At 36.7% G+C, this 20,999-nt stretch overlaps 2 protein-coding genes across 11 annotated transcripts in view; one reads left to right on the forward strand and one right to left on the reverse strand.

The window, feature by feature from the left end:
• Ugp2 (UDP-glucose pyrophosphorylase 2) overlaps positions 1-20,999 on the reverse strand; it is a 185,688-nt gene that overhangs the window by 86,046 nt on the left and 78,643 nt on the right. The window lies entirely within an intron of this gene.
• Wdpcp (WD repeat containing planar cell polarity effector) overlaps positions 1-20,999 on the forward strand; it is a 527,720-nt gene that overhangs the window by 753 nt on the left and 505,968 nt on the right. For 4 of the 9 annotated variants that reach the window (XM_058572736.1, XM_058572746.1, XM_058572751.1 and 1 more), the window contains exon 2: positions 1,531-1,632. The exons of 3 other annotated variants lie outside the window; for them this stretch is intronic. The gene's annotated coding sequence lies outside the window, so the exon portion shown is untranslated. Of the gene's footprint in view, positions 1-1,530; positions 1,633-4,333; positions 4,404-20,999 lie in introns of all 9 variants that reach the window. 2 more of the 9 variants (XM_058572776.1, XM_058572779.1) reach the window with 1 other exon arrangement.

The following is a 20,999-nucleotide window of genomic DNA, read 5'->3' on the forward strand; positions in this document are numbered from 1 at the left end:
TACAGGCCCTTAAATCAGAAACTGGAAGTGTATCTTAATAATATTTAATAAGAGTGTGGTAAACACTCAAGTTTGAAAACCACTGGGTTATCAGAGGGGAGATCTGTGTGTGTGTGTGTGTGTGTGTGCGCGCGCACGCACAAGCACACCCACACACTACTAGGGATTGAATCCAGTAGTGCTTTACCTCTGAGTTATATCTCCAACCTCCACCCCCTTTTAAAAAAATATTTATTTATTTTAGTTTTAGGTGGACACAATATCTTTATTTTATTTTTATGTGGTGCTGAGGATCAAACCAAGTGCCTCTTGCATGCTAGATGAGTGCTCTACCTCTGAGCTCCAGCCCCAGCCCCAGTCCCATCTCCAACCCCTTTTTATTTTGTATTTTGAGACAGGGTCTCCCTAAGTTCCCCAGGCTGTCCTCCTGCCTCAGCCCTCGGCCACTCATTCCTAGTCATTTCGATTACAGGTTGTGCTACCACACCCAGCTTGAGTAGACAGTTTAATTTCTTCCATTTGTCTGGTTTATCAGTGTTAGAGAAACCAGACCTCCTAGCCTCTAAAAATGTTGATGAACTCATAACATTAGTAAAGCACAGGAAATTATAATACATATGAGTTTATTAATTTGACGGAGATTTGCCAACTGATCAATTGGAAAGGAGCAGAAAAATAGTCAAATATTATAACTTCAATAATAATAACAACTTTCTTAGTGCTCCTGATAAAAATTGAGGCTTATAAAGGTTAAATAATTTGTTCAACGTCACACCACCCAATAAGTAACAGAATCAAAATTTGAATCCAGGGCTGTCTGATTTGATTCTAAGTCCTCTCTCTCTCCCTTACCCTCCATTTCCTAATTGAGTATACTTCAACTGTTTCTATAGAATCTTTTTTCTTTAAACTTTGTTTTAAATTGTGATAAAGCATTGCAGAGGATACATAAGAAAAATGAATGTGTGTATTTATTTGTATATTTTATACATATACATATATACATTTACATATACCTATCAAGAGAGATAAAAATTTATGTTTATATGTATTTCATTAAGTCGCCAACACCTATAAAATAATCACCATCACACAGAACAAAAATAGAACATTGCAGCAAGCCACTAAATGCCTCTTTATTCCTCCTGAAGGTCACCATAAACTTGACTGTTTTATAATTGTTTCCTGCTTTTCCTTATTAAATCACCTCTATAATTATTTTCAAAATAACATAATTAGTTGTTCTGTTTCCCTCTTTTAAACTTTATGTGAAAGAAATAATACTGTGTATATTTTCTTTGGCCCTACTTCTCTTGCATAACTTTATGTTTGTGACATTCATCCATGTTAAATGTAGCCATGGTTCGTTTCCATTGGTATATAGTGTTTTATTGAATGAATAGTAGACATTTTATTTACCCTGGAATTCTTTTTTTAATTTGTGCTATCACTCTCATAATTCAGACATTCATTAAATGGTTTCTTAGTACTTTAATTTTCTCTGGGGCCCCTAACTATTCTGATCTCTAGGCTCTCCCCTGCTGCTGCCAGAGGAAACTTTCTGAAGGTCAACACTGATCATGTCGATCCTGTTAAAAGGAATTATAGAAGAAGAAGAAAAAAGGCTGAGAGGTAGGCCGTGACCACATTATTCAGGTTATTGAGAACTATTGTAATGATTGCAGTTTTTATTCTAAGGGCTGTTGTTGTGAGCAAGCTATGTATGCTGTTGACATAGACTGGACATGTGTGTTCTCTCCACAATATCATAATTTATTGAATAACAATAAATTCACAAGCTACATCACTTCACCAAGTATTCATGGTTCACTTGGTAGCCATGAGCAGGGTAATCATAGGTTCTTTTATTGCATTCCACTCTTAATGACTAAGGTCTGTAACACTCAAATCACACATCACACTTACCCAATGATATATGGTTACAGAACAGTGAAGAAAGGGTCAAGGTGGCCACAGTGTTTCAAGTGCACTGAGAGCTAAGGCAGACAGCAAGTGTAAATGCAAAAGAGTCACTGCAGGTAGTCAGATAAGATTTTGAACTAGCTAAGAACTTGTTCACAGTGTGGAGTGTTCAGGGCATAGAACTTGTTCCAAGTGAGGGTCCAGGTGACAGGCAGTTTCAAAGTGGACTGCATCAAGCGAGGAGATTGAGCTAAGCCAAAGCCCCAGGGATGAAGTTGGGAATTTGTGGTCTGTTGCTCATGTGAGGAGTTTACTGGATGGTCTAAGATGACAGGTGGTGTGTGCTGCTGTGCCACCATCTTTGGTGCCTCTCCCTTTATGTATCTCAGGTGGGGGGTGTGCATGATTCAGTGGTCTGGTACATTTTAAAAGCTCACAGGCCTGGTTTCTCTGATATGGGTTTGATATCCTTATACATCCATGTGCTTCTAATTTAATTTGTTAAATTCACAGGTGGTCATTTTTTTTTATTAGCATGAATAATTTATCAGTTTGTGCCTTGATAATTGTGCTGTGCACCTGGGGTAGTTGTTATTAATTATTATTATTTTGATAAATTCTGTATGTATAATTTATGGTGGTTATCTATTTGTTCAGACAAGTCCCCAAATTATTCTGCCTTTGCATTTGGTTTCAAAATATAGTAACTCAGGACTAGGCACTGCTGTTCTATATAACGTGGAGTAACTCAGAGCTGGGCACAGCTCTCCACAAAATAATGAAAAGCTCTTTATGGCTGATAGCTTTGGCTTTTTTCTAAGTTTGGAGGACTCCTGCTTTAGAGTCCCCAAACCATCCAATCCGACTCTTTTGATAATTATGCCTATAAGAATCCAACCAAGTTTTCTAGGCCCTTGTTATGCTCTGGCCCACAGTCCCTTGGGATTATAACTGAACACAACGGGTTCACCCCCAGATGAGTACAAAGCCAATAAGCACAACCAAGAGATAAAAGAATGAAAAGAAGTTTATCACTTGCACCCATAAAGGAGAGCATTGAGGATAATTTCCAAAGCAGTGTCTCTCCCAGAACAACAACAACAAAGCAAGAGGCTTTTTGGGGGAAAATGCATGTATATTGATTTTGGAAAGTCTTATCATCATGTGTGGAGATGGACACATTCCTGAGCACGTTGAATTCAAGGTCATACTTCTTCATACGACACATGTTGAAAATGGTGGGCAGGAACAGACCCTGGGTAGGCAATTTAGCATTGCAATGAGACTATAGTGAGCAAAGTTTAGGTCATGGAGAAGAGTGTGGGTCAGAGTAACATGTGGCTTGTTCCTTGTGGTCTTCTCTGGAGGGCCTTACCGGAAACAACATGAAGAAATGTTAACAGTCACTTAAAATGACAGCAGTTTTCTCTTCACCTTCCACCCCACAAGTGTAGGAATTTGCTCCTAAAACGTCCTGCTCAGCAGCTAACAGAATCCCGTCAGCTGCTGGTTAAGTTCTCTCAGGCCTGGCCCCACTTTTTGCCAATTCTCTTTCATTTCTTTGTAATCAACTGTTAAGTGATGAGCATATCTCATAGGAGGGGCTTATAAGCTAGTGCCCTTATGGATGAAATGCCAAGACTATTGATAGTATAACAATCAATTATACTAAAAATGGCAAGTGAAACAAAAAATGAACTAATGAACAGAGAATCCTAAGATTTAGTTCAAAATATCACCCGAGTGCTTAGGATTCAGGACTTTCAAGTGTCTTGACAAACACCTCTGATTCATACCACCATTAAGAGTAACGAGAATCACATGATGTGAAAACGAGAGCTATAGACATAAAACACACACTATCATTTTAGTGTAGGGGTTGCTGAAATTTTTCTGTAACAGGCCGGAAAGTGAATCTTTTCACCTTTGCAAGGCATAGCATCTCTTCCAACTTCTCTTGCTTTGCAAGGTGAAAAAAGTCATAATTGGGCTTGGCAGTGGTTACATAAAATTGTATTGGTGGCCAAGATTTGGGCAGAGCCTGTAGTTTCTCAACCCCTGCCTTCATATCCAGTTTCACCTCTTGCTACTATTAGTTGTTTGGGTTTTTTCATCCATATTTTTTATTAATATCTAATTTACATTCAATAAATGCAGCAGCTCTTAAATACAGTATTTGATGAGTTTTTGACAAGCCATTAACCTGTATGATCAGCATCCTTGTCAAGATTTAGAACATTCCTACTGCCCCAGGAAGTGCCTTCTAGTCCATCACCTCTCTGCCCCCAGAGCTTAACCACTGCTCTGATGTTTATGCCCACAGATTTCAATATGCCTATTCTTTTTTTTTTTAAAGAGAGAGTATGAGAGAGAAAGAGAGAGAATTTTTTTAATATTTATTTTTTTTTAGTTTTCAGCGGACACAACATCTTTGTTTGTATGTGGTGCTGAGGATCGAACCCGGGCCGCAAGCATGCCAGGTGAGCACGCTACCGCTTGAGCCACATCCCCAGCCCTCAATATGCCTATTCTTAAGCTTCATTTAAATAAAATTACACACTGTCTACATCTCTAAATATGTCTTTCACTTTTTGTAGATATGTTTCATCCTCAGTCTTTGAATGCCTGTTCAATGTCCGCTCATTTGTGAGAGTCACCCATGTTATTGAGGATACCAGTATTTTGTGACAAGTTTACTCTTTATTGCTGGGCAGTATTTCATCGTATGAATGTGCCACTGTTTTATGAATACATCTATATAAGTTTCCTAGGGCTACCTTAACAAATTACCACAAGTCTGGTGACTTAAAATGACATCTCACATTTCTGGAAGTCAGAAGCCTAAAATCAAGGTGTTGGCCAGGCTGTACTCCCTCTGAAGAGCCTGGGGGAGAATCTTTCCTGATTTCTTCCAGCTTTGGGTGGTTTCAGATGTTCCTCAGCGGTGGTAGAATAACTCCATTCATTCTCTGTCTTCTCACAGCCTGCCTCTTCATGTCTCTGTCTGTCCTCTCCTCTTCTACAGACAGTGTCAGGGGACTTAGCACCCATCCTATTCAAGGATGATCCCATCTCAAGATTCTTAATTGTATCTACAAAGATCCTTTCCCCAAATAAGGTCACATTCACAGGTTCCAGATGGACACGTCTTTAGCGAGCCACCATTCAACCCACTGTAGAATCACAGTTTATCAAGTCACCTAATGATATCATCTAAACTATGTCTTTTTTTTCCTTTTCTTTTTCTATTTTTAATAAAGCTGCTCTGAATATTCTATACAAGGCTTTTTGTAGATACATTTTCAGTCTTACGGTCTTTGATTGCCAGTTCTAATTATTTTTTTATATAAAATGTGATTTTCTTTTTAGTAATAATTATTCATAATAATGTTTTTCATTTTGGCAGGAGTTTCTGTAAGAATTTATCAGTCTGCATACATCTGTCTTCAATATTTTGTATAAGTTGAAAACACAATAATGTCAAGAGATAGGATATGGAATTATACTAAGTTTCTTCATTTTTGTTTCTTAAGATACTATTAAGAAACAAACAAGTTTCAGCTTTGCTTTTATTTAGCTTCTTAATGTAACAATGCCTGATTAAAGTGAAAACAAAACCAAAAACAAAACAAAGCTTGTTCTCATACTGTCATTCCTTTCATTTTGTTACTTGATGAGCGCTTGCAATCGTTACCTCTAATAAATTTGATATATTTATCTTAGTTGAGAATGACTGACACTGACCATTCCACTGGCATGAAATTAAATGCAGCTCTTTAATTAAAAAAAAAAAAGCCATCCATCTGGGTTATACTCCCACCCTTCTATTCTGATAGACCCAGCTTTAACAGAACTGCTGGGATTTGGGTTGGATGGAGGCTTTTGCCTGTCAGGCTGCCCCTCTACATTGAAAACTTCATAGAGGGCAGGGCCTCCCTCATGCCTCTGTGTATCTTCTAACTCCAGTCGCAGCCCTGTGCTTTCTTAACCTTCCAAGAGTTTCCTGAAAAAATAGTGCTGTGGGAAAAAAAGAAGGAAGGGAGTACCTTCTTTGTAGTAGAGCAATTCTACTAATGCAGAACAGCTCCAGCTAATAATAAATGGTTCCTTTTTAAATCTGTTGGAAAGTCTCCAGGACAATTATTTATTACACAGGTGGTTTCTTATTGAATTTGCTTCCTTTATTCAAAAATTCTAGGAACTGATGATTGGGTACACTACTCACTTACGAAAGCAATTTAAAATACTACCCATGTCCTGTTGGCACTTGACAAGTAAAACAGAGAAAATCAGAGAGTTCTCATTATACTTTTTGATAGCTGCAAGAAACAGTCCTATGAGTGGTTTGGAGGTTTTTTTAAACAGGTACAGAATAATAGGCTTTATCATACTACCCTAGTCTTTTGCAATGTTTGTAAATCAAAAATCTTACTTTATCTTTTTGAAAAGTGTAGCTCTGGGGTTGTGGCTCAGTGGGTACAGCGCTTGCCTAGCATGTGTGAGACTCTGGGTTAAATTCTCAGCACAACATATAAATAAATAAAATAAAGGTCTAATGACAACTAAAAAAAAATTATTAAAAGAAAAAAATTTTAAAAAGAAGTGTAGCTCCAACTTTACTCTTGGAATAGAATTACCTTGAAACATTTGGGCTAATGACTGGAATTTTACTAATCCTAATTTCCATTGTAACTTTATTCTGTTCCTTTGATTTTCATTTTAATTTTAGTAGTCCTATCTCTGAAATTAGAGTTGACAAACATGCTCTTTTGAAACCCTAATTTCTTCATTTTTGACACAATTATCTACAGGTTGAGGTTTAACAGAAGAGACAGTGAAGATATGCTAGGTAGTGTAACTCACATGTTTTTAAAGATATATAAATGATATTTTTAAAAAACACAATTTAAAATCAATGAGCATTTAAAAATCATTTTATAAGTAGCATTATTTACCAGATTTCTTGTATTGTTGGCCAGTTTTTTTTAACCTCTTCTAGTTTGGAGATATTTTCAGCTATAATAACAAAATAACAGACTAATAAATCTGAACCAAGAGGGATCTATTTGTCTAACATAAGAATTAGGCACTTGCTGGAACTGATTTAAGAGTTTAATGCCAGGTCTCTAAATTGCTATCCCTGTGATTCCCTTTACCCTCTCTTTATGGTCACAAGATGGATGAAAAATCTCCAAGCATCACAGCTGTTTTCAAAGACAGGAAACTGGAAGCACTACTAGACAGAGCTTTCTACTTGGCTCTTTTTTTCTCCTTCCTTCCTTCCTTCCTTCCTTCCTTCCTTCCTTCCTTCCTTCCTTCCTTCCTTCCTTCCTCCCTCCCTCCCCCCTCTTTCTTTCTTTCTAAACCAGGAAAGACATCTTTCTCAAATTATCCATTTAGTAGATTTTCCATTGAAGAAATGTGTCACCTGAGTATCCCTAGATATAAAGGAAGATGAGGAAATGAGTATCTACTTTCAGTTATGTAACTGAAGGCAAGGAAGAAAAGGTTGGAATGGCTTTTGGGGAAACACATATTGCATATACTAGGTGCTTGGTAAGTACATGTCAAATGACCTGTAGTTTTAAACAGAGCTAAAGTTCAGGTATACACCTGCCCTTTTATTATCTGTCCTACTAAATTTACCTTTTCTTTTCCTCATTTTCATAGCTGTGCTGATTATCAGCAAGCAATTTGTTGAGTGTCTATGATATGAAATACATTAGTATTTACTCTGTGACTGGAAAGAGAATGAGGACTGACTTTATAGACATTTATCCATTCACTCAAAAAAATATTTATTGCATGACTACTATGTGCCAGATACTATTCTAGGTTTTTGAGATATATCTGTAAGCAAGACAAAGAACCCTGCCCCGAGGGTGACTATATTCTAATAGAGCATATTTATATATTAACACTTAAGTTGGATTTTCATTAATATGAAAGGGAAGTGTATTTCATTCAAAGGTAACAGCAAGAGCACAGACAAGGAAGTGGGAGTACACAAGTCATGTTTGGAGAGCATCGAGTAGCTCCGGAAAGTATAGAATACATGAAGAGGAATCAAAGCGTAGGTTGGTGTCAGGTTGTGAAGGGTTATAATGGGGCAAGTGAAAGTTTTGCCAAATGCACTTATATCTTGCAAAGTTAGTACCAAAGCTTACCTGATGGCTTCACCTGGAGAATCCACAGACACTTTGAAATTGCCATGTTTCAAGTGGACTCATTCTATTTCTGCCAATTCCCTTTCTTCTTCTGTATTTCCCAACTAATTTGGTAAATGGCACTGCTACTTCTTTAGCTTAGGCCTTCATTGTTTCTTACCTGGGCTGTTGCTATTCTCTTCCCCCTGTAATCTCACATTCCTTTAATCCATTCCTCTCAAACTGCTTTGAGAAAAAGTTATTTTCCCTCCTAAAATTTAAGTAATCCAGATGTCAGATGAGGGGAGGAGGTACAGATTACATAATATACAGATTACAGAACTATAAACTTGGGGAGTAGGGGAATATGGATTTATATTTGAATTAGTTTTGTATTACCATGTAACAAATTTAGAGGCTTAAAACAATATGCACGTGTTATTTCTGCTTAGGATCTCACAAAGCCAAATCAAAGTGGGGATAGGGCTGTGTCCTCATCTGTAGGCTTGACTGGGAAAGTCTCTACTCCCAAATTCACTCAGTTTGTTAGAAAAATGCATTGCCTGTGTTTGTGGGGGTGAGGGTCCTGGTTTCCTTCTGGTCATGGCTGGGGGCTGCCCTTAACACCTAGGGGCCATCTGTAATCCTAGAGGTCACCTACAATCTGTTGCCACATGAGCTTTTCTAACTTGGCTGCACAAACACAGGCAATGCATTTTTCTAACAAAATGAGGGCTGGGGATGTGGCTCAAGCGGTAGCATGCTCGCCTGGCATGCGTGCAGCCCAGGTTCGATCCTCAGCACCACATACAGACAAAGATGTTGTGCCTGCCGAAAACTGAAAAATAAATATTAAAAAGTTCTCTCTCTCTGTTTAAAAAAAAATTTTTAAAAATAAATAAATTACCTTTTTGTCTTGACAAAATAGATTAGTGAAATGTTGCAGAGTAGTTTGGATTCTCACTACAGTGTAAGTAGGAAATACTGTGGATGAAAAATTTCATTTAAGAAAAAATATTTCTCATGAAGAAATTAAAGGAAACAGATTAAATACTCTATATTTTGCCATGTGAGCAACTGGAAAATTTTTTTAGTATGATGTTAGTGTAATTTTAGTAAACTCCTGTCTAAAATAGCACTTCTAATACAGATCATAACACATAGCTCAGAGCCTCATAACCACAGGTATTTTATTGACATGATGAGCTTTGAGTGAATTAAAAGTCTTAATGTTCCAAAATGAAAGTTCAGTTTCCTTGGATTTTATACAGTCACTGCTTGTAATAATTCAGCAAGAACACTGAGTACCTATCATATGGATATGTTATTTCCTTTGTTGGTTTGATTATTTTCTGACAGATGGCTTCCATAAGATATTTGTGAACTTCATTAATTTAGTATAATGTTGTTTCCTGAGATTTATTTTTTGGCTTTAAAAGTACTATAATTTAGAACTGAATTACAAGAAAACTCATCTTCTTTGTTTTAATCCTAAATTTCTTTCTAATAAAGCAATTCTGTTTCCAGTATTCCTTCCTGCAGAACTTTTGTTGTTAAAACTATTCACAATTTGAGATAAGAGACAAATTATTGTGATAAGACTTGGAGAAAGAAAACCATTCTTACAGTGGTTTTAAACTTATTTTTTTTTTTACTGATATGTTTGTAAGAGATTAGTAGAAGTCTTTTATATATTATTGAGAATAGGGTTCTGTATTAATAATTTATGGTACATTTCTGTTAAACTGCTTTCAAATTATTTTGAAATGAAATGAAGGATTTTATTCACTAGAATAGCTATGGCATTGCCTCTTCTAAATGCTGGGAGGTAGTGTACTTCTTCCTACTCTTTGTGTTTCCATGTGGAGGGACTTTCCCAGAAAAGGAGTCCTCTGGCCTCTTACCCAACCTGGTTGGTGACTGTCAGCCATTAATGCACAGATCATACTTAGGTAGAACTAGTCTGTTAACATGACAGACTAGTTCTACCTAAGTATTACCATGTAACAAATTATATATATATATATATATATATATATATATATATATGATATATATATTATACCTATATAAGCCAAGCTGAGTCCATTTCAAGTTCTCTTCTAGAATCTAGTTTAAGGGAAGGGATAGGTGTGAGGAAGGGCAGAGAATGTCAGGAAACATTGACAAGTGTGTTTGGCCCTCAGCCCTAACCCTCATTCCACAAATAGCTTTATCAATAATAAAAGTGATATTTTGACCTCTAACTGTCTGACTGCAATTGGGGTCACTGAGATCCCTTCTAGTTCTGAAATGTAGTGGACTTAAATGGGATTAGATGGATGAACTCACTGAAGACTGATGTCCCCAACAGAAGGTAATATGCTTGTCAAAATTCCTCTAGGGCTGGGCTGTAGCTCAGGGGCAGAGAACTTGCCTAGCATGCTGAAGACTGGGTTCGCTCCTGAGCACCACATAAAGATAAACAAATAAAATAAAGGAATTCTGTCTGTCTACAACTACAAAAAATATATAAATAAATAAAAGTACCTCTACTTCTTGATTTAAATTATGGCCCCTGACACTTTTCTTTCTATAAGGGAGAATAAAACTGAATAAACTTGGCATTACTTGGGTAGATAAAAGCAAAATATTTTATCTCCAGCCAAACATATCATGGCATAGACACTGTAAATGGCAAGGCTGGACCATCAGGAGACAGGCCTGAGGAAGAGAGGCTTGAAGGAAGAGAGCTATACTGCCATGAGTTTTGAGAATTCTCCTAGGTTATTCTCCAGATGCTCACCAATGCTATTTTGCAAAGGTGGAATCTAGCCACATTGCAATTTGAAGGAAAAGGGCACCTTCTTGGAGTTAGGATATGAGCATCTAGCTTGTTCTGCAGGACATTTCTATGCTCCAAAAGCCTGGAATAGGAACTAAGAAAACTACTTCTCTTTTAATTTGCTTGGAAAAGTAGGCTACCAGTCCTTCTCTGGGTATGAAGATGAGAATTAACAGATAAAACTTCATAGTTGGTCACAATTGCATTACCAAGTGAAATATCACCTAGAGAAACCTGTTCTGAAGGAAAACTCAAAGGAAGCTACAACTCAATGTCAGTTTTTCTTGCTCTGTTAACTTATAGTTTTCTGGTGATAGAAGAGATTTGGTAATAGAAAATTGAAAGAACTACATTAAATTAAATATAAAAGCATGATGTGTGATTGTCATTAATGTCAAGTACATATCTGAAATTAAACACTGAAACCATGTGTACTTTTGTTCATTTCTTTTTTCTTTTTCTTTTCTTTTTTTGGTACCAGTGATTGAACTCAGGTCACTCGACCACTGAGTCACATCCCTAGCCCTATTTTGTATTTTATTAGAGACAGGTTCTCACTGAGTTGCTTACCACCTTAGTAAATTGCTGAGGCTGGCTTTGAACTTGCGATCCTCCTGCCTCTGCCTCCGGAGCCACCGGGATTACAGGCGTGTGCCACCGTGCCCGGCCTGTACTTGTGTTCAATAATTTAAATTCCCAAAGTATGTCTGAAAATGCCTTGATGTAATTGAATATTGAGTTTCATATATAGTGAGTGAAATTAAGCAGAGCTCAGGCCCAAGCTCAACCTCCTCAGTGGGCAAGTTACTAGGAAATAATCTTTTTTCTCTTTTCATGTTGGTTTTGTACAAATAATGAAACATAGTAAATAATTGTAATATCTTAATAATAATTTCTATAGTATGAGCTTTAAGAATTACAAAAGAAAAAAAATTTTAAAAATAAAGAGGTAGGGAGTTCCAGCAGATGGCAAGTGCTGATTAATTATGTAACTCAGTACTTAAAGTTACTTAGGCAGGAAGCCAAATTTTTCAACATTTTTTATGTGCTAGTTCTATATTATTCAATAATATAAAAAATAATACTTTTCTGGTTTACATGGTACAAATTCTGTGAAAAAAAAAATACCATACAATTTTTAGCATGTATTCCATATATTTATTGATTGAAAATAAAATAATACTTTGAAAACTTATTCACTGTACCTAGACCAGAAAATATATACGAAAAATTTTCCTATATTGTCGTTGGCCTATACAGGTTTAAAAAAATATTAAAAAAATGTATGTGGAGCCAGGTATGGTGGCACATGGTTGTAATCCCAGTGACTGAGGCAGGAGGATTGCAAATTTGAAGCCAGCCTCAGCAATTTAGGGAGGCCCACAACTACTTAGCAAAACTCTGTCTCAAAAAAAAAAAAAGAGGGGCTGGGAATGTGGCTCAAGCGATAACGCGCTCGCCTGGCATGAACAGGGCACTGGGTTCGAGCCTCAGCACCACATAAAAATAAAATAAAGATGTTGTGTCCACCAAAAACTAAAAAATAAATATTAAAAAATTCTCTCTCTCTCCCCCCCCCCCTTAAAAGAAAAAAAGAGGGGCAGGGCTGGGGATGTGGCTTAGTTGTTAAGTGATAAAGCACCCTTGGTACCAGGATAAAAATTTAAAAATGTATGTGGAGAGGAGACACATTGCTTCAATCTAAAAGTCATCAGCAAGAGTTCTGCAAAATTATAATTCTTCTATTGTTTTTAGCACAATCTTAAGAAATTATTGGAAGTGACTTGGGGCATTGCTCTGAGCATGGAACATTCTACCTAAACTCTACTTACCTGAAGTACTAGGTTTACACCTGTACCTGTTCAAGAAATACACCCTTTTCAAATGGTAATAAGAAAAATCTCGGGATTTTCACTTGAGTTAACCTCCCAATTTCTCCAGATTTATATCTGCAATAGGCAGTAATCTTTCCAACCTACTTCTGAACTTCTGATTGTCTTGTTTGCTTGATTATTTACTTATATACAGGAAAATATACATGGTTTTCACTACCATGTTTGATGCTGTAGAAAGATAAATATTATGAACAAAATATGGTCTCTGCCTTTAAAGAATTTATGATCTTTTTTTTTCTTGCATGATACCATAACAGGAGAGAGAGGTCTCAAGAAAGGCTATTTCCATAAGTCAAGATCCAGAAATGCAGCTGCTTTGAGCTTTGTAACCGCTATACAAAGTAACATTCTGTCATCCAAATAAAGGGAACCCAAGAGCTTGTCAAATGGCTCTGAAATATTTACCAGACCTCAATTAGAGTTTTCTTAGGAGTAAGTTATATATTGCATTCTGTTGTGAATACCATTTGGATACCTTCTAAAAGCCTAAAATGCCTTCTTTAGGAGCAGTGATCCCATAAAGAGTCATTAGACTTTGAGATATCAAGGACTAATAAAATACATGTAATTTTTTATTAAGAGCTAATATTTTTCTTTTCTTTTATTCCTCTTTTTAAGTCAAGGAAGAACATCAAAAACCAAAAAACAAACAAACAAAAAAACCCCAAACTAGAACAATTTTTATCCTCATTATTCCATAAAAAGAAGAAAATTTTAATGAATTTATCTCTTCCAAAATGAAAGAAAGATATGTCAGAGCTGAGGGCAGTCCTTTAAACTGAATGAAGTTAGCTCACCACATTGCCCTTATTTTTTTCATTTTTCCCAAGCCAATGAAACTGCTATAGTTTGCATCTGGAATGACCCCCAAAGGCCCATGTGTTAAAGGGTTTGTTCCCCAAGCTTGGCTCTATTAAGAGAGGAGAAACTTTAAGAAGTGGAGCCTACTGGAGATCTTTCAGTCCTTGGGGTTATACCCTTAAAGGGGATTATGGCACCCCATCCATTCTCTCTCTTTTTCACTTCCTACCGTGAGATGAGCCGTTTTGCTCTGCCATACTCTCCTACCATGTAATGCTGCCTTGGACTTAAAAGCAGCAAGACCAACTGATGATCATGAAGGGGAACTTCTAAAACTGAGACAAAGTAAACATTATCCTTTTTACAAACGATTACCTCAGGTATTTGTTACAGTAACAGAAAGCAGGCTAACACAGAGACCTTATTTACCAACACTCTTGGACCCATGAGAGTGCAAGCTTGGGATCAGCAAGCTTCTGGCCCAGTGGCCAAATTTGGACTTTAGCCTGTACTTTAACTGAAGTTCAATCTAATAATTAAAAAAATATATATTTGTAAAGGGTTACAAATAAAAAAGAAATAGAAAAAGAATATGAGACAAAGGCTCATATTGTGAGTGGCCCATGAGCTCTGAAATATGTACTATAGAGCCTTTTACAGAAAAATGTGCCTCTTGCTAAGCCTCTTGCCTAATCACCCTGGAATTAGATCTCTTTAGAAGGGACTCTGATGCAAATGATTGAGGTTAGTATTGAATCGCTGTCATCACTAGGGGTAACATTCAGGAAAGACTGGAGTCAAAGATACTTTGGTACATTTACTTAAATTTCTACTGACTGAGACCTCGGGCAACTACTGAATCCCAGTCCTCTCATTGGTAACTTGATAATTGTTGAGGTCATTTCCAAACCTAAAACTCTGTTTCTAAGATACAACTAATCTTCTGTGGTTTAGCCTCCTTGATACTGAGTTGTTCCTCTCGAATTCAATAACTAGCAAGATACTTGTGAGCCTTCTTACTTATTCCTTATAGGCTACATTTCTTGGACATCTGTGTTCACTTTGACTAAAATGAATTTTTTTCTTGATTAATTTTCCTGACTAAAGATCTCTTTTGGAATGCAAGAGACAAATGGTGTTTTCAAATATTTATCTTTTTACAAAGAAGCTCAATTTTTATTATAATTATTAATGTATATTAATTGTACAAATTATGGGTTTTACTGTGACATTTCCATACATGCACATACCGTGATTTGCTCATGTTCCCCCCACTTTTGCCCCCTTACTCTGCCTCTCTTCCTCCTTCCCACTCCCCTTTCCCTTTCCTAATAGTACCAAAAAAGCTTAATTTTAATTTTCAACATGAAAGAATCAAAAATGTCATATTCATCCAAGGTTAGACATGTTATTTACCATGAATTCAGTTTCTAAAAAACCTCATATGTTAAAGAATCATCCTAAGACTTCCTATAAGTAGGTAACAGGTAAATTATCAAGGAAAACTTAGAAGAATTCAGGATAGACTTTACATTAAACTTAAACATTTTTTAATATGTATGACCACTTATTAGTTTGAGAACAGTTGCACTGTTTTTTGAAAAAGCAGCTGAAGTCAATTGGACTGCAAGAATTTTAGAGCTCACCATAATTTGCATCAAGGAAGTTGGTAGAAAGAGGAGCCTAGCGGTGAAGTCACCGTGGTAAAGGGAGTCTGGTGCTTCCCAGGCAAAGTAAATGTGGATCTAATTCCTGTCTGAAAGCAGGAAGGAGAACTAGAACAATACCCAATGATGACTATAGGAAGTTCCCTCCTTTTCTTCAAAACCCTGCCTGAGAAATACCTTTCTGCACAGAAATACTTTTCCACTTCCTCATACTTAGATTTTCTTTTCCTCAAACTTACTTTGTAGGTATAGTTCTATATTTTTTCAATGGGTTGGTATTCTGTTAGATGATGTTAAGTGAGAACAAGATCACATTTTAAATATATATATATATATATATATATATATATATATATATATATATATATATATATATATATTACTATACATCTTCCTTTATAATCTCCACATTTTAGAAATATTTTTTAAAGATAGAGAGAGAGAGAATTTTTTTAATGTTTATTTTTCAGTTTTCGGTGGACACAACATCTTTATTTTATTTTTATGTGGTGCTGAGGATCGAACCCAGCGCCCCGTTCATGCCAGGAGAGCGCGTTATTGCTTGAGCCACATCCCCAGCCCCACATTTTAGAAATATTATTGATAATTCTGAGTAACTTTTGTGTGTGCGCGCAAGAGTCATTATTTTACTTCTTTGAATTTTTTTTATACTGGGGATTAAACCCCAGAGCACTTTAGCCCTGAGCTACATCCCCAGTCCTTTTTATTTTATTTATTTCATATTTTAAATTGATTTTTTATATATGACAGTGGAATGCATTACAATTCATGTTACACATATAGAGCACAATTTTTCATATCTCTGGTTGTATATAAAGTATATTCACACCAATTTGTGTTTTCATACATGTACTTTGGATAATGATGCCCATCACATTCCACCATCATTTCCTTACCCTTTCACCCCTCTGCCCTGTCTAGAGTTCATCTATTCCTCCTATGCTCTCCCTCCCTACCCTCTATCAATCACCCTCCTTATATCAGAGAAAACATTTGGCATTTGTTTTTTTGGGATTGGCTAACTTCACTTAGCATTATCTTCTCTAACTCCATCAATTTACCTGCAAATGCCATGATTTTATTCTCTTTATTGCTGAGTAATATTCCATTGTGTTTATATGCCACATTTTTTTATCCATTCATTTACTGAAGGGCTTACAGGTTGGTTGTACAGTTTAGCTATTGTGAATTGTGCTGCTATAAACATTGATGTGGTTGTGACCCTATAATATGCTGTTTTTAAGTCCTTTGGGTATAGACTAAGGAGAGGGATAGCTGGGTCAATGGTGGTTCCATTCCCAGTTTTCTAAGGAATCTCCATACTGCTTTCCATATTGGCTGCACCAATTTGCAATCCCACTAGCACTGTATGAGTTTACCTTTTTCCCCACATCCTCGCCAACAATTATTGCGGTTTGTTTTCATAATAGCTGCCAGTATGACAGGAATGAAATGAAATCTTAGAGTAGTTTTGATTTTTGAGCAACTTTTAAAAAATGATTTATTATAAATCATTTGGATAATGTCTAAGTAAGCCCAATTAGAAAGGCCAATCTGAATTGTCAAATATTTTAAGATTAATAAAATCTTATTCATCTCATGAACATAATATTTATTTATCGGGTTCATTTATAGAAATCTGCTTTAATGCATTCACAACAATGGTCTGCAATTGGCATATGGCTTATTGAATAATATATAGTTTCTTTTAAAGGTTTTGATAATAATTTTTTCTATTCATTAGTTTAAATTAATAACTACACAGTAGACTATATGCCACTGAGATCTTTGAGAGCAGAGTGTAAATATTTTATTTGTCTCTGTTAACCTAGAATTTAATAAATTCTAGTATATAGTAGTCCCTTGCCGCAGTCTGGCTGGGCACAAATCACTAGCCACTCAAGCAGGAACAAACTTTATTTCCGAACTCCTGCGAACGCCAGGCACGAGGCCTTTCCCCGGGAGACACCACACACCAACCGGAAATCCCACCACCGGAACTTCACCAACAACTCGAACTCTTCAGGAATCCCCGGGAGAGCTCAACCGGAACTCAAGGGGAACTCCGTGAGAACTCAAAAGTCATCATCTTAATGGTTCACTGGCGTCACCTCTCAACCACTACTTCTGGCAAAAATGCCATGCGTCGTCCCGACTTGGCTGTGGCCCTCAACAGTCCCTCAATAAATGCTTATCAAATTAAGTTGGATAATTAAGTGAACAAGAGGCATTTTAACATTGGATATGCTATTTGCTAAATTTGAGAAAGAAAAACTTTGTTCTTGTTTTGAGAAGCAGTGTCACAAATACATATTAGTTTGCTAGGGCTGTCATGACATAGTACCACAAATTGGCTTAAACAACAGATGTCTGAGGCCAGATGTCTGAGATGAAGATGCTAGACTTCTTCTGAAGGCTGGAGGGCAGGATCTGTTCCATGCCACTCTCCTAGGCTTGAGATGGCTGCCTTCTCTCTGTTTCCTCACAATGTTTTCCCTCTACGTTTCCTCTTCTTATACATACACAGTCATATGAGGGCCTACAATAATGTCCCTGTTTGGTTTTTTTTAGTTGTCAATGAACTTTATTTTATTTATATGTGGTGCTGAGGATTGAACCCAGTGCCTCACTCATGCTAGGCAAGCACTCTACCACTGAGCCACAGTCCCAACCCGGGCCTCATTTAAACTTTATTAAAGTTAATAAAGAACCTATAACCATTTTCTCCATCTACTGGGAAGGACATTGGTGTGGAGGACAGTAACTGCCATGGCTTCCTGCGCTTTGGTGAAATCTCAGATGTGGGGTCTTCTGGCCAAGCGTCTGCAGTTTCATATTGTTGGAGCATTCACGGTTGCCCTGGGGGTTGCAGTTCTCTATAAGTTTGGTGTGGCTGAACCAAATAAGAAGGCATATGCGATTTCTACAGAAATTATGATTCCATGAAAGATTTTTTTAATATTAATTTTTTAGTTTTAGGTGGACACAATATCTTTATTTTACATTTATGTGGTGCTGAGGATCGAACCCAGTGCCTCGTGCATGCTAGGCGAGTGCTCTACCACTGAGCCACAACCCCAGCCCCCATGAAAGATTTTTGAGGAGATGAGGAGGGGTGGAATCTTTCAGAGTGCAAAGTGATTTTAGAATATTAAAAATTTCTTTGGATTGAGGTCCTTAGAAGTTTGTACTGACTTGCACTCCTGAACTATAAAACATGAATATGTGAGCTAAGGAATAGTTTTTCTTGGTAAATAAACAATTAACAAACACTGTAAAACAAACAAAGAAATGAAAGACCCTATAACAAAATAAGGCCACATTCTGAGATATTGGGATTTTAGGATTTCACCATATGAATTTTGTTGATACAGAAAGATACAACTGAACCTATAACAGATACTAAAAAACTAGAGTCCGAATTACTATTCTTGCAGTATAACTGAATAAATGCATTCATGCTCTAAAAAATTACACTTGAATCCAGCATCCAAGTTAGTGTCCAGGCTTCAGCTTCAATGAGCTGCCTCTAGGGAATTTTATATTGAAAAAATTAATCAGGTTGAAACAGCACTCAAAGGGTGAGACAGATAGATCCATGAGAATGCTTTGAACTGCAAAAAAAGATACCCTCAATTTAGACAGAGTTAAGTAATAGGATATTTATGATTACACCTGACCAGAAACCCTGAGGTAGAGAAACTTTAAGACTATTTAATTCAACATATAAAGGACCCTTTTTTCCCCATTGTTTCCCTCTCCTTAATAAAAATTCTCCTTATGATGTAATAGCTGTAATAGCTGTAGCAAATGCATGCTTCATAACTCGACAGGATAAATTTCAGCATACAGCAAGAAGCTGTGGCTTTCTTCTATTTTTTTTTTTAAGTAGGGAAACATTTATCAGAAGACTTTCAACAGGCTTTTCCTCCTGACTCAATGCTGAGCAGACCCATGTCTACAACAGCTACCAGCAAAGGCAATGGGAGAAACTTGTTTGGGTTAGATGAATCAGGATTTACTTTTTGGAAGCAATCAGTGCCTCCTGATGCACATGGACACAAAGAGAGAGGTGAGTATCTGAACAAAAGTAGGGTTCTTTCAACAATAAAGATGAAGAGGAAATGGAAGCGGAGTAGACAGCCAATAGTATCATATATGGTTAGTCTAGCTTCATACCTCCCACACATAGAATCTGAAAAATGTCTACATGAGAACATGAGACACATTCAATTCTTCCCCACAGGGAAGCAATCCAAAGTCTCAGCCAGCAACTACATCCAGCTCTAAGATCTCTCTGCCAGGTTTGGCCTTGGCTTCCTGTGAACCAGGGTCCCATGACTTAACAACAAGTTTTCCATATAAAACTCATTTAAAATACGATATCGGGAAAGGATAACAACAATTAAAACTATCATTTGAGAAGGTGAAAATGGAAAGTGACACTGGATGGACATTGATCTGTATGTATCTATATCATGTCCTATTAGAAAGAAGAGAAATTTGGTCACCTCTGATTCTGTTTTCTAGAATCTATTGCTCTCTGAAACCCTTAGTTCAGTCCTCTGGGAACACCTTCCTTTGTTCATTGCCTTCTTTGGCCACATTTGAGACAGTGGTAGAAATTTTAACCCTTCCTGTTAGTATGAGTTTGGGGACCTATAAGAGTCCCTTAGAGACTGAATTGTCACAGGGTGGGTCATTGTTGTGGCTTGTTCAACAGGCTTAGAATTTATTTGTTAGACAATTCTCTTTAAAACTTAGTGAATTCCAATTTCTTTTCTTTTAGGCAATTCCATAAACCAGGAAGTACTGCTAGGGAACCAGTCTTCAGGTCTGGCAACCCCAGTGTTCTAGCCACAGACACCTCTCTGAGATTTATCTATTTCCCCTGGTCCACATTTTGATGACCTCTGCCTCAGTACATTGAAAACAATGGATTCAAGTGGAGATTTGTAATCCTATCTTGGACAAAAACAAAACAAAACTAGTTACCTTTGTCCAGTGTAGATTTTTAAAAGTTTGGCAAATAAGTTTATCTTCTATAACTGGCACCCATGTCCTTCTCCGTTTTTAGCCTAAGCTTTTCTATTTTTGGTTTTTAGTGAAAGAGGCAGTCCCCACACACCAACATTCTTGTTCTAACTACCATTTTCCCTAACACTCAAATCTCAGAAGGTTTTGTCTCAGGTGCTAAGTGATAATTCAGTGAAATATTTTCCAACCACCATTTCTTCAGCCTGAAAGAATGGCACCCTCCTCATTGTCCTCTGATCTACCACTAACATTCATCCAATTCCACAATTTGGGGAGTGTTATTTGCAGCATTTCACATTCTGGTAGTAAATTCTCTAACAGGTTGTTTTCAAAAACAATAGCAGAATGCCCCAACTCAAATTTCAAATAATGAGAATATTTGCTAGTCAGATGATAAGAAGACTGAAAGTAGAGTCCTCCACCAATTCAATGACATTAAGAAGCAATAACTAACATCTCTGACTTAATATTTCATCTGTATGATTGATACAACGGTCTCCTTTAATTATAATTCAGTTCCCTTAAATTATTTTACAACCAACTGCTCAAAAATTAAATATCCTGCCAACATCCAAAAAATGGTAGTGTGATATTCCTATCATATACTATGTGAATAGTAGTTTATAAAATTGAGAATTTTAAGAATTTCTTAAATTGTCAATATTTATAGAGTTCAATGTACACA

The sequence above is a fragment of the Marmota monax genome, unplaced genomic scaffold, assembly GCF_021218885.2.
Source record: "Marmota monax isolate L192 unplaced genomic scaffold, Marmota_monax_Labrador192_F-V1.1 WCK01_AAM20220418_F8-fsc00015, whole genome shotgun sequence".
NCBI lineage: Eukaryota > Metazoa > Chordata > Mammalia > Rodentia > Sciuridae > Marmota > Marmota monax.